General features: G+C 51.3%; 1 protein-coding gene across 3 annotated transcripts in view; it reads left to right on the top strand.

The window, feature by feature from the left end:
• The window catches only part of FKBP6 (FKBP prolyl isomerase family member 6 (inactive)), a 30,677-nt gene extending 24,163 nt beyond the window's left edge, over positions 1–6,514 (top strand). For all 3 annotated transcript variants that reach the window (XR_008527413.2, XM_002817871.3, XM_003777020.4), the window contains exon 9: positions 6,072–6,514. The gene's annotated coding sequence lies outside the window, so the exon portion shown is untranslated. The remainder of the gene's footprint in view (positions 1–6,071) is intronic.
• Positions 6,515–13,422: the final 6,908 nt, after the last annotated feature.

Raw genomic sequence — 13,422 nt, 5'->3', positions numbered from 1 at the left:
TTTTATTTTGTAAGATGGGGTCTCAGTATGTTTCCTAGGCTGATCTCGATCTCCTGGCCTCAAGCGATCCTCCTGCCTCGGCCTCCCAGAGTGCTGGGATTATAGGCATGAGCCACCGCGCCCAGCCGTGGAGCAGTCACATCTTTAAGATCACTGTGGAGTTGTTTATGCTTCATGAAGACCGTCAGATATCGGCTTATTCTGTTTTTAATTTCTTGGGTTCATTAGGTGCATAAGCCCTGCCTCCAAGCATACATAATCCCGAACACCAACCTGGATAATTAAGTGTACAGGCAGTGAGTGAAAGAAGTGAACCTAAGGAATAAGGAATTGACATCAAGCCAGTGCATTGTACCTTCTAGGGAGAGCAGGAGTCCCCACCAGCTTTGCTGGCTGACCCCCATTCTGCGGGTGCCGATCCTGTTCTCAAGACCTTTGGTTGTAGCTGTTATTGACTGTCATACTTTTGATGCTCCCCTACACTCCCGAGCAGCCACCGACCCAGGGTGAAGCTGAGATGAACTGGGGTGAGCCTCAGAGTTTCAAGAATCCAGAGAAGCGTTTTCAAATCTAATAGATAAGTGAAGAGCTATGAGCAAAAGTTCTCTCTAGCTCAGAGGTCGCTCAGACATTCACAAGGTGAGAAGGATGTGGTCTGCCCTGTCACTGTGAGTGCACCCACAGCAGTCATTGTCAGCATCAGTCCAAACAGAAAAGGCAGCAAGAGGCAGACAGAGGGGCATCTCCAGGATGTTTGGCATCCTGAGGTAATAGAGCTTCATTTTTTTGGTGAGCTGAATATCATGGCCATGAATGTGAGCAAATCTTCACTAACTTCCTTTTGCTTCTCCAAGAAATGGCCTAGAGAGGCTGCCTGCGTTTCTTGGCTAGCGGCCCCTTCCTCTGTCTTCAAAGACAGCAGCATGATATCTTCCAATACTTCTCCCTCTCTCCCTCCCTGTCTCTCCCTCTCCCTCACCCTCTCTATGAATCTCTCATTCTCTCAGCGCCTCTCTCCCCTCTGCTTCCGTCATTTTGTCTCCTCCTCTTTTTCTGACCCTCCTGCCTCCCTCTTACGAGGATCTGATTACACTGGGCTGACCAAGATAATCGCCCAGCTCAAGATCCTTCATTTAACCACAGAATCCCTTCTGCCGTGTATGGGAATGTATTCGTGGGTTCCGGGAATTGGAACAAGGGCATCTTGGGGGGCATTTTCCCATCTCTCATACCCTCTTACAGATCAGCATCTGTGAGGGACTACACATCTTGCCAATGCAGAGATAACTCAGCACTCTGCATCCTCAGCATTCTCAGCTTAATCCTTTCCGTCCCAGATGAGATCATCCTAACAGCCATCTTTCAGAACGTTTCCTTTCTCGTGCTCCTTTCTGGTGGCTGGGGCTTGATGGACACAGCTCACCTCATCTTTCTGCTGTTTGTTTACTGCACTTGAGTGCTGCTGTACTGTTTACATTGTTAACAAATGCTAGGTTTGCTACAACCCCGCATCAAGCAAGTCCGTTGGTGCCATTTTTCCACCAGACTAAAAATAGCATGTGCTGAATTTATTTCTCTGGTTTACATTTTGGTAATTATCACAGTATTTCTTTTTTTCTTTTTTTTTTGAGACAAGGTCTCGCTCTATTGCCCAGGCTGGAGCACAGTGGCACGACCTCAGCTCACTGCAACCTCTGCTTCCCAGGTTCAATCAATTCTCCTGCCTCAGCCTCCCCAGTAGCTGGGATTACAGGCATGCGCCACCACGCCCAGCTTATTTTTGTTATTTTTAGTAGAGATGAGGTTTTACCACGTAGGCCAGGCTGGTCTCAGACTCCTGGCCTAAATTGATCCTCCTGCCTTGGCCTCCCTAAACCTTGTTTTTAAACAAACATGGCAGTGTGGGTGGCACTTTGACCCTTCTTTGACCGTGTATCACAGCACAGTGGCAGCTGGTGGTGGTGAGCTGCAGGTGTTGGAGGAAGTGCAGCAGAGCCACGCTGTGAGGCCTGGCCCACCCCCAAAACTGGGAGGTACCTGCAGGCGCTCTCGTTCCATGTCAGCCTGGAAAGGGTGGGCTCCAGACCACTCAGCTCCATGCACATTCTCATGGCACTAGGTGGCCAGTTGTGACAGTGGGGAAGTAATCGCACTCCCTGCAGAGGGATGTGGCCAAGGGAGGAGCAGAGAGCTGGCCTGGAGGAGCACGAGGGCGGCTGCGGGAAGCGCAGCAGTCAGCATGGAGTGGCCGCCAGAGAGCCAGGGCCGCAGGGTGGGTGGGGAAAAGCAGGTCAGGGAGTCCCTGCAGTGAGGGTTGGCTCTGCGAAGCTGCCTGGCAGGAGTGGAAGGGGCGGGTGGAGGACCCAGCAGGCCGGAGGACTGCCGCCTTGCGGGCTGGCCAGAGTGTCACAGCAGAGACCCAAGGGGTGAGGACTCTTCAAAAAATTTTCCCCTCAGTTGATATTTTTGGAGATATCCAGATTAGGTTCTTAAGATTGGCTGGGTAATGCATTTTGGGAAGGGGAACCAGTTGAATGGTTTCAGGAAGGTCTTTCAATCTCCACGTTTACTATGCACAGCCTTGGTTCATCTGCTGGGATTTTGAAGAGGCAGCCATAACTCTGATCAGTGTTTCTGAAGGGCTGAGTGACCCATGCAGCGTTCCAGGGTCTTCTCACCAGATGATGTTCATGGCTGAGTTTACTCTAGTTCCCTGTTGCAGGGTACAGGGAAGTGCTTGAGGCCGGGGCTGCGAGGCAGGGCTGACATGTGACACCCACCGCCACCGTGGGAACGGCACCTGCTGAGCCTTGATCCTCAGCTCTTTGTCCTCAGATTTCCGACAGAAACATCCTGGGCTCTGCAGCCTTCAGCCTGTGGCTCTGCAATTACATCACTCCTCTGTCTTCTCTGTTACATTTCACACCCTTCTTTGATGACTGCTCATTATGTTGTGTGATTATGGTGGACACCACTGGCATTGCTGCTTGGGTTTCTAGTTCACGGTCCCTGTGCCTTTTCCCGAGGCCTGGGGCCCGCCCGCCGTGGAAGCAGCCTGGTTCGTAGGAATGGATTCAGCTGGAGTCGGCTGTGGACCTTTGTCTGTGTTTGCTGCCTCAGCCTGACTGCCGTTGTCTTTGTCGATCTCCGGGCTTATTTCTCCTTGAGCCACGGATACAGCTTTTTTCTGACTTTGCACCTCTGTGTGCTACATGTATTGGGTTTTCAAAATGAAATGTGAGCTGAGCTTTCCTATGTTGGCGCATTCTCGTTTATGCTAAAGTGTTACTTTTTATTGGCTCCGATTTGAAAATTCAACTACCTGAACCTTGTGGGATCCCTTCCTCTGAAGGGAGCTTGAAGTTTATCTCCACCCATCTGCATTCATGCCCGGAGAATATTGATTTTAGGGTTTATTCCTAAAGTCATTTCATGGGATGCACCCTAGATTGAAACGTTCTTTTTTCACTTAATTATTATTAAACTTGGCATTATGGACATTTTCAGACGTCTCCAAAGGTTAAAAAAATAACATGATCACTACCCATGTATCATTACCCAGGCTTGACAACAATGAACATCTTTCTGCTGTTCCTGTACCCACCCCCCAATTTTTTGGTAGTACTTAATTTTGAATTATAAAAATGCCACATGCCAGCCGGGCACAGTGGCTCACGCCTGTAATCCCAGTACTTTGGGAGGCCAAGGCAGGCAGATCAAGAAGTCAGGAGATCGAGACCATCCTGGCTAACACAGTGAAACTCTGTCTCTACTAAAAATACAAAAAATTAGCTGGGTGTGGTGGCGGGCGCCTGTGGTCCCAGCTTCTCGGGAGGCTGAGGCAAGGAAGTGGCTTGAACCCAGGAGGCGGAGCTTGCAGTAAGCGGAGATCGCGCCACTGCACTCCAGCCTGAGCGACAGAGTGAGACTCTGTCTCAAAAAAAAAAAAAAAAAAAGTGAGTGTATATGTAACTTGTCCACAAAAAGAATTATACATTTTGTACTAGAATATATTTTTATTGCATTTTGAGTGTTTTCTAAGTTAACACAAAGAGAACTACGTCATTTTTAAGAAGTGGCTGGATAGCATTCCATCCTGTCAGGATATGGAAATAGTTTTCACAGTGATTAGTAGGCAGGTAGGCAGATAGGGATTAGATAGACACACAGAAACATGGTCATGGAGTTATCCTCATGCCTGACTTTTCTGTGACAATCAAAGTCCTATCACTGGTTGTGATGGGTGTGTCTTTGCCTGAACTAGGTCATGCTAAACTGACCTCTCCAGTGGCTGTACCAGTTTGCCCTTGGTAGTGTCTGAGAGATTCCATTCCATCGCTTTGCCATCATTTGGATTGCTAGACTTTTTAATATTTGCAGGGTTGGTGTATCTCAAATAGGATCTCATCACTAGCATTAGCAGTTCCCTGACCAGGTCTCTGTTCACATGTTTCCAGACTGAGGTGGCCTTTCTGTAAATTGCCTGTTAGTTTCTCTGTAACCAAACACCTTTCTGATGTTTTTTAGTTATTTTTGATAACTCTGTCATTAATTCTGTGAGTTCTATCAGCAGTTTCACTGCATGCACCAGGCATGTGATACCATATGCAGGTAATGGTCATTTTGTCTTCTCCTCTTGTATCTTTTTTGTTTCCCCTTGCAAGACAGAATTTCACTCTTGTCACCCAGGCTGGAGTGCAGTGGCATGATCTCGGCTCACTACAACCTCTGCCTCCTGGGTTCAAGCAATTCTCCTGCCTCAGCCTCCCAAGTAGCTGGGATTACAGGTGCCTGCCACCATGCCCGGCTAATTTTTGTATTTTTAGTAGAAACAAGGTTTCACCATGTTGGCCAGGCTGGTTTTGAACTCCTGACCTCAGACGATCCCCCCAGCTTGGCCTCCCAAAGTGCTGGGATTACAGGCGTGAGCCACTGTGCCTGGCCCTCCTCTCATGTCTTATTCAGAGCCTGATGGTGGGGTGCATGCTTCCAGAACAGTTAGTAGCGATGGGCGTGCCTCATGATCGTAATGGAGCTGCTGCTTGCTCCACCATTAAACACCATGCTGGCTTTGGCTGAGCCGTATTTTTTTCTTATCATGTTACGGAAATGTTTGTTTGTTTGTTTTTGTTTTGTTTGTTTTTTGTTGTTGTTTTTTTTCTTGAGACGACGTCTCACTCTGTCACTCAGGCAGGAGGGCAGTGGTGCGATCTTGGCTCACTGCAACCTCTGCCTCCCGGGTATAAGCAATTCTCCCTGCCTTAGCCTCCCAAGTAGCTGGGATTACAGGCACCAGCCACCACGCCTGGCTAATTTTCGTATTTTTAGTAGAGATGGGGTTTCATCATGTTGGCCAGGCTGGTCTCGAACTACTAATGTCAAGTGATCCGCCCGCCTCGGCCTCCCAAACTGCTGGGATTACAGGTGTGAGCCAATGCACCTGGCCACCACCTCAGTCTTTACTTACTTCTGTCCCATTGCCTGTGGTTCTGGAAGTCTGGATGGAAAGGGGTCTGTTCCTGACACCCCACCTCCTCTTTCCTCTCTCAGGTGCTGGCTCCTTTGGTTGTATTGGGGTAGGGAGGAAAAAGAAGGGAAAGGGTGGCTCACACCTGTAATCCCAGCACTTTGAGAGGCCAAGGCAGGCAGATCACTTGAGGTCAGGAATTCGAGACCAGCCTGGCCAACATGGCAAAATCCTGTCTCTACTAAAAATGCAAAAAAAAAAAAAAAAAGTAGCCAGGCGTGGTGGTGCGTGCCTGTAATCCCAGCTACTCAAGAGGCTGAGGCAGAAGAATCACTTGAACCCAGGAGGCAGAGGTTGCAGTGAGCAGAGCCTGTGCTACTGCACTCCAGCTGGGTGATAGAATAAGGCTCTGTCTCAAAAAAAAAAGTTTCCCAGAGCCCATCTAGTAGGGCCACACGGTGATGGCATCTGTCTCTTGGCTCCTGTGTGGTCACCGGCCATGCCATTCCCTGACCTCAGCTGCTAGCCCTCAGCACATGTGACTGTGATGTCGTGTGGCAGCTGCTGAGTCCTGAGATGTTTTTAATGGCTGTTTGATTCCCAGGTTCTTCACCTACCAACGAGGGGAGAGAGCTGTGGTTCTCCATCGTTGAAGGAATGGAAGGGAGCTCCCAGCGCAGCCGTGGCAGCCACCTTCAAGGAGCAGGGGCTGGAATGTCCCGTGGCCGCATCTCTGACGGACGCGGCTGAAACGTTTTCACAGGTGCTGTTTTCTGTTTTCCATGTTCATAACAGAAGGGAGGGAAAGCGCAGCTACTGACAAGGAGAACAACTGCTACTTTTTTAAAGGCAGTTTCTTGTTTTTTTAGACGGAATTAGTCCTTGGCTTCCCTCCCAGTCCCAGCCCTGCTTCCGGCTGCGAATGTCCCTGAGTCAACACCAATAGAGATTGCTTTGTGTATTTTGTAGGGTTCTCTGTTTTGAAGAGAGAATTATGTTACAAATGTTTTTGTTGTAAATAAATAAAACACTTCCTTGTCCTTGCAAGATCCAGTATAAGTGAATTGCGTGGACTCAGCTAAGCTTCCAGAGTCCCCAGGCGGGCAGGGGGAGGCCATTTGCCAGTGGGGCTGGGGTTCAAGCTCTGGAGCCAGCAGTTCTGATTCGCCTGATAATGAAACGCTGCACACCAGGCTTGGGGTTCCCTAAGCCCGCTCCCAGTGTGGGGAGCTGATGCCAGCAGCTTAACGGAAAGTTGAAGAGTTGAAGCTACTTCACCCTCCCGCACCCTGACACCCCGGGCTCCCTGCCCCACACAGCCCTGAGGCCACCTCACCCTCCCGTACCCCGACACCCCAGGCTCCCTGCCCCACACAGGCGTCTCTGAGCCTTTCCAGGGTCCCACGCTTCCTCATGGGGCTGAGGCAGGAGGCTCCCCTCCCCTGTTCCGCCTCACCTGTCAGCCTCCGCGAGTACCCACAGCTGTGCCTCCAGGTCTCCCCCACAGTGCCCACACTGCCCCTGGAGCCTTTCCCGGCCCCGTGTCCCCTCTCATTATCCTCCCTGACCTTGGTCACCCTCCTTCCTCAAGGGTGCCGTCTACACTGGCTTCTCCACTCTCAGCCAGCGACTCCTTGCCCCGCTGCCGTCCCATCTCGCTGCTTGATCTGCTCGGGCCGTCGGATCCAGCATGCATTTCTTTGTCCCGATCGGACCTGACTTTACTACTCTGAAACTTCCTCCTCCCCAAGACACTGTCTTCCTTGAATTTCCAAGCTTCCAGCTCCAGGATTTCTTGACTCCTCTTTTGGGAAGGCTGCCCATTGGTTATACTCTCTTCACTGCCTGCCTCCCGCCACCCCAAAAACACTTCAGAGCATTTCAGATGTAACCCAGCAGCAAAGGGCTGGGAAAGGGACCCATCCAGGCCATGGGTCGTTCTCCAAGGCTGGGCGTGCTGCCTGGCCTAGGAGGCCCCTGGCCTGTGCCCCCACCTTCCAGGGCTTTGCCTTCTGACAGAATCAGCTTAGAGAGCAGAAACCAAGTCCTGGGGGAGCAGGCTGCACTGCCTCTCTTTGTGGAGGAGGAGGGCAGGTGATGCCACCAGGGGACCAGGGTATCAAAAGACCTCCCCTGGAGGTGCCTGCCCTCCCCCAGTGCTCCCTTCAACCTGCGTTGCTGGAGTGGTGGCTCCAGAAGAGTGGCTTTCTCAGAGGTCACGAGGAACCTGGCGATGTTTCCCGCATCTACACCTCCAGACCTCATAACCACGGTCTGGCTTCATCTGGCATGAGACATCCCTTAGTCCCTCCCGATTCAGGAAGGCCCAGACCCCACACCACACTCTGCCTGCTGCTGAGCCCTGCATCAGCCACCAGCACTGTCACCTGCCCAGCTGTCTCTTTTCAGCCTTCTCTAACATGCCCATACAGCCAGAACAGTCTTTTTAAAGTTTGTCAACCCCATCAAAAAGTGTGCGAAGGATATGAACAGACACTTCTCAAAAGAAGACGTTTATGCAGCCAACAGACACATGAAAAAATGTTCATCATCACTGGCCATCAGAGAAATACAAATCAAAACCACAATGAGATACCATCTCACACCAGTTAGAATGGTGATCATTAAAAAGTCAGGAAACAACAGGTGCTGGAGAGGATGTGGAGAAATAGGAACACTTTTACACTGTTGGTGGGACTGTAAACTAGTTCAACCATTGTGGAAGACAGTGTGGCGATTCCTCAAGGATCGAAAACTAGAAATATCATTTGACCCAGCCATCCCATTACTGGGTATATACCCAAAGGAATATAAATCATGCTGCTATAAAGCACATGCACACGTATGTTTATTATGGCACTATTCACAATAGCAAAGACTTGGAACCAACCCAAATGCCCATCAGTGATAGACTGGATTAAGAAAATGTGGCACATATACACCATGGAATACTATGCAGCCATAAAAAAGGATGAGTTCATGTCCTTTGTAGAGACATAGATGAAGCTGGAAACCATCATTCTCAGCAAACTATTGCAAGAACAAAAAACCAAACACTGCATGTTCTCACTCATAGGTGGGAATTGAACAATGAGAACATTTGGACACCGGGAGGGGAATATCACACACTGGGGCCTGTCGTGGGGTGGGGGGAGGGGGGAGGGAAAGCATTAGGAGATATACCTAATGTAAATGATGAGTTAATGGGTGCAGCACACCAGCATGGCACATGTATACATATGTAACAAACCTGCACATTGTGTACATGTACCCTAGGACTTATAATTTAAAAAAGGAAAGAAAAAAACAAAAAACATCACAATCGTAAATAAGGACCAAAAAAAAAAAAGTTTGTTTTTGATGGAGTCTCGCTCTGTTACCCAGGCTGGAGTGCAGTGCTGCAGTCTCGGCTCACTGCAACCTCCACCTCCCAGGTTCAAGTGATTCTCCTGCCTCAGCCTCCTGAGTAGCTGGAAATACAGGTGCACACCACTGTGCCCAACTAATTTTTTAAAATATTTTTAGTAGAGCTGGGGTTTCACCATGTTGCCCAGGCTGGTCTCGAACTCCTGTACTCAAGCGATCCTCCCACCTTGGCCTCCCAACGTGTGCTGGGATTATCAGCATGAGTCACCACACCCGGCCCCCGGAATGGTCTTTCTAAAGGTCGGCCCCATCATCTCTAAATGGCGCTGTGGTTACCTTCCTGGACCTCCTCTGCCTCATTTCTTGTGGCCTGGCTCCCTGTCCCCAGCCCAGCCTCCTGCTCCACAGCACAGGCATGCCCCCTACAGCCTGCAGTGGTGGGAGCTGACTGGTCACTGCCCACCCCCTGTCCAGCCTCCTTTCTAGGCTTTTCCTTGGAAGAGGGTTTTTGGAAGCACTTCAGCACAGAAGTGCCGTGAAGAGATGGGTGTTTCAGGAAGTCACTCTTCTGACTTAAGAATATTAAAAATGGAAGAAAACACTGCACACAGCACTTCTGCTCGTAGGACTCTGCCTTCAAAGACATGCACACTTGTGGACTAAAAGGATGTTCATTCATTGCACCATTGCTGATGAGGTCATAAAATTAGAGGCCGCTGTGAGGCCTTCAGAGGGATTGGTGAAAGAGGCACAGCTGCCTGGGGAGGACTCTATGGCTTATTTTTTTTTTTTGAGACAGAGTCTCGCTCTGTCACCCAGGCTGGAGTGCAATGGCGCAATCTCAGCTCACTACAACCTCCACCTTCCAGGTTCAAGCAATTCTCCCGCCTCGGCCTCCCAACTAGCTGGGATTACAGATGTGCGCCACCACGCCCAGCTAATTTTTGTATTTTTAGTAGAGATGGGGTTTTGCCACATTGGCCAGGTTGGTCTCAAACTCCTGACCTCAGGTGATCCACCCGCCTCAGCCTCCCAAAGTGCTGGGATTATATACAGGTGTGAGCCACCACACCTGGCCCCCATTACATCTTTTTCAAATTTAACACACGTGTATGTAAGGGGGGTATTCGGTGAGCACTTGAGGAAGGTACAGACCCCCTAGCCCTGCGCTGTGCTGAGCTTTTGACAGCCCCAGTGCCCAGCGAGATGAAGCTGCATGGTGTTCCAAACATTTCTTCCAGTCAGTTCTTCTCTCATGGTAAGTGCTTTACCTGTTACTCTGTTACCTTTGTTAAATAAAGTTAGTATGTTGCATTCATAAAATAGTAAGAGGCTGTAATCCAGCACTTTGGGAGGCTGAGGTGGGCAGATCACCAGGTCAGGAGTTTGAGACCAGCCTGGCCAACATGGTGAAAACCCATCTCTACTAAAAATACAAAAAGTTAGCCAGGCATGGTGGCTGGCATCTGTAATCCCAGCTACTCAGGAGGCTGAGGCAGGAGAATCGCTTGAGCCTGGGAAATGGAGGCTGCAGTGAGCTGAGATTGCGCCACTGCACTCCAGCCTGGGCAACAGAGTGAGACTCTGTCTCAAAAAAAAAAAAAAAAAAAAAGGCTGATGCAGGAGGATCCCTTGAGGCCAGGAGTTTGAGACCAGCCTGGGCAACATAAAGACACCCTGTCTCTACAGAAAATATTTTAGAAAATTAGCCAGGCATGGTGGTGCGTGCCTGTGGTCCCACTACTCGGGGGGTTGAGGTGGGAGGATCACTTGAGCCCAAGAGTTGGAGGCTGTGTGAGCTGTGACTGCACCACTGCACTCCAGCCTGGGTGACAGAGCAAGACCCTGTCTCAAAACAAAAAACATGGAGACTCATGTGTGTACACAGCACCAGAAGACACAGGCTCAAACGCACTGTCATTATGGCGAGCACAGAACAGGGAGGGGAAGGAGGTCCTGTGTTTTCTCCTGGGTGCTTCTATACAATTTGAGATGCATCCATGTATTGTTAGTGCACTTTAGAAATGAGAAGGAATGTGACTTGCCTGCCTCGTGGACTGTGGGGTTGGAGCTGGGGAGCGCAGGAGTGCGGTGGGGTCCTTCTGCCACGGTTCGCCCGGGCCTTGTGCTGGAGGCACGTGCAGGGAGCACCAAGGAGGAAGGCAAGCTGGGTGCCCCTAACCCATCGCACAGGAGGTCAGTGGGATGGTGATGTGCCCTGTGTCTGCCAAGGAGACGCGTGGTCCCTGAAGCACATGAAACCAAATTCCACGCTGGAGGTCCATAGACCAACTGCCGAAGAGGCGCCCACGCAGGCGGGCGGGCAGCACGCAGCACTGAAGTGGCCGCCAGGTGGCATTGACCTTGTCCAGTGCATCACAGTTCTCAGTCAACCTTTCCCCTGAGGTGGATTTCGGGGTTGAGTGCCCCCTTTTTAAGCTCAGATGCAGAGCATGGAGTTGATGACACCCCTCAGTCATGCACAGTGCCGCACCCGTCAGCGATACCTTCATTATTCTAGTCCCGTACACTCTCCCACAGGCGGCCGTGCCCACGTGCTTCGTGTACATCTTTGTATTTGAGAGAGTTCTTGCAAAACGTGTCCGCCGTGGGTGTCCTGAAGCCAGCCTCCCGGTGACCTGTGGGACGGTGTGGTGCATCAGTGACAGCGCCTCTGCCGGGGCTTCCCTTCATTCCCCCAGCAACACTGGAGACCACTGAAGTGTCTGCACTTTGCAAGGACGGAGGAGGCTGGCTCAGAGGGGCCCAGAGGCTTCCCAGAGCCCCCCTGCTTGTCAGATCCCAGCATCAGGGGCTGCCTTTCTGGCCTCACCCGGGGCACAGTGGGCTGGGTCCGCCCTGGGGGCCTGCCTTGTGGCGCCCCACCTCTCCCCGCAGTGGAATCTCCAGGGTCACTTCAGAGGGAAGGTCATGAGACCCTGGGCAGGAAGGACTTGCCCCGGGGGACAGAGGCAGCGCTGAGGGAGACCCCGGTTGCAGCCTGGAGCCGCGGGCTTTTCCCACTGGGCCCTCGAGTCCTCTCCTCCCCGAACCTGGGTCCTTTTGAAGAGAGGATTCGGGCTCAGGGTAGGCTGACCTTTGCTGAGCAGATCCGGCAATAGGTGGCGACATAACCCACTCCTTGCTTTCTGGGCGAGCCTGGTGGCCCCGGGGAACTTCATCACCCACCTCGGCCCCCTGCCCATGGCCTGAGCCTGGGTGCCAGGGCGCTGCTGAGAAGGGCACTTGGCCTCTCTCTGCCACGCAAATGCTAGACACAGTCCCCAGGAAAGGGCACTGGGGGCTGACACAGAGACCACCCCTGCCCTCCAAGAGCAGGAAAGGCGGCAGGCACGGTCACAGGCAGTCCTCCAGGCACAGCGGCAGGAGCCTGGAAATGATGGCAGCCAGCCCCTCTTGTCTGCAGAGGGGAGCCCTAGGGGGCCCTGAGCCCCCGGGGAAAATCAGCGCTAGAGGCCCCTTCTTTTACGGGCTCAGGAACTGGGCTGGTGCGGGGGAAGAGGCGGAGCTGCTTTCCCGGCACCCGCTCTCTCCTGGCAGGTGAAGAAGCTTCCCTTAAGCACTCGGACTGTTCTGACCCCTCAGTTGTGATAAGGGCGCAGTAATGCTCAGCAGAGGGACTTCACCCACAGCGACCGCTAAGGCAGTGTGTGTGTGTGTGTGTGTGTGTGTGTGTGTGTGTGTGTGTTCACCCACGGCGACCGCTAAGCGTGTGTGTGTGTGTGTGTGTGTCCAGGGTGTGTGTGTGTGTCTCTCCAGGGTGTGTGTGTGTGTGTGTGTGTGTCCAGGGTGTGTGTGTGTCCAGGGTGTGTGTGTGTGTGTCCAGGGTGTATGTGTGTGTGTGTGTGTCCAGGGTGTGTGTGTGTGTCCAGGGTGTGTGTGTGTGTGTGTGTGTCCAGGGTGTGTGTGTGTGTGTGTGTGTGTGTGTGTGTGTCCAGGAGGCAAACACTCTAGAAAGAGACAGAAATGTCAAATGTCAGCAGATAAATAACAATATATAATATATAATAAATATTGTAATAAACCAAAAAGTGTTTCATCTTATATATGTGATATTCTTTAATTCTCAACCATTGAAACTAAAAGTGCAGCTGAGGCTGGGCACAGTGGCTCACGCCTGCAATCCCAGCACTTTGGGTGGCCAAGAAGGGAGGATTGCTTGAGCCCAGGAGTTTGAGACCAGCCTGGGCCACAGAGTGAGACCTCATCTCTATATATTTTTTTAATAACAAAATTTTTTTTTTATTTTTGTTTTGTTTTGAAACAAGATCTCACTCTGTGGACCAGGCTGGAGTGCAGTGGTGCGATATCAGCTCACTGCAACCTCCACCTCCTGGGTTCAAGCGATCCTCCCACCTCAGCCTCCCTCGTAGCTGGAACTACAGGCATGCGCCACCACACCCAGCTAATTTGTGTGTGTGTATTTTTTGGTAGAGATGGGGTTTCACCATGTTGGCCTGGCTGGTCTCGAACTCGTGACCTCAAGTGATCCGCCCACCTCGGGCTCCCAAAGTGCTGGGATTGCAAGTGTGAGCCACGGCGCCCGGCCAGAAAATATTGTTAAAAAT

Source organism: Pongo abelii, chromosome 6 (assembly GCF_028885655.2).
Source record: "Pongo abelii isolate AG06213 chromosome 6, NHGRI_mPonAbe1-v2.0_pri, whole genome shotgun sequence".
NCBI classification, from domain to species: Eukaryota; Metazoa; Chordata; class Mammalia; order Primates; family Hominidae; genus Pongo; species Pongo abelii.
This window is presented reverse-complemented; position numbering and strand designations above follow the sequence as displayed.